Genomic DNA, 710 nt, shown 5'->3' with positions numbered 1-710 from the left:
AGACCCCCGTTGGAGCCTGGGCCCCCTCTGTCCTGCTCCAGGCTCCCCACTTTTTACCCCCCTTTTGCTGCCCGCTTGCACCCACAAACATCCCAGCCCACCCCCCTCCAGTGATGCTTCTGCCATGGAGGGGGGGTCTCTCTACCCTGGGAGGGGCACAGGGACCTTCCTTAATGTCCCAGCAGGGACAGGACAGGCAACCCCACTCCTGCCAGCCCCACTGCAGACCTGGGGGACACACAGCAGTGGGGCGGACCCCGCTGGCAAAGAGGGGTCTGGGGACGAGCGAGGAGTTGGATCCCAACCTCTCCCCCCATCCAAGGACCAACCACAAGCACTTCTGCGTTCAGTAGCTGAGAGAGACTGGGAACAACTCCAGGAGAAGGGGGAAAAAAAAAAGTACAAAGAGCTGGATTTCAAATCAGAGCTGGTGCTGCTCGCAGGCAGCCTCAGCCCCACACGCAGCAGAGCACGGGGAGCGCTGGGCTCTCCCTGAGCTGCTGACAGCACCGTGTCCCCATGGGGCGGGCAGGGTCCCGCTGCGGGTGACGGGGGGGTCCCAGGGGTCCATGCGTGGTGGTGGGCAGGTGAGGAGGCTCAGTACTTACCCCAGCCGGGAGGAAGGGGCCCGAGAGGATCATTGTCGGACGGGGCACCAGACGACTAGAGACACAAGAGAGGGCAAAACCACTCACTAAACACACAGGCGA

At 63.0% G+C, this 710-nt stretch overlaps 1 protein-coding gene across 1 annotated transcript in view; it reads right to left on the bottom strand.

The window, feature by feature from the left end:
• Positions 1–657, bottom strand: part of LOC104545437 (NEDD4-like E3 ubiquitin-protein ligase WWP2) — an 8,138-nt gene extending 7,481 nt beyond the window's left edge. Inside the window, 1 exon segment of the mRNA XM_010190580.1 lies at positions 609–657. The gene's annotated coding sequence lies outside the window, so the exon portion shown is untranslated.
• Between the last annotated feature and the right edge of the window lie 53 nt (positions 658–710).

This window comes from Mesitornis unicolor, unplaced genomic scaffold, assembly GCF_000695765.1.
Source record: "Mesitornis unicolor isolate BGI_N332 unplaced genomic scaffold, ASM69576v1 scaffold30018, whole genome shotgun sequence".
NCBI classification, from domain to species: domain Eukaryota; kingdom Metazoa; phylum Chordata; class Aves; order Mesitornithiformes; family Mesitornithidae; genus Mesitornis; species Mesitornis unicolor.
This window is presented reverse-complemented; position numbering and strand designations above follow the sequence as displayed.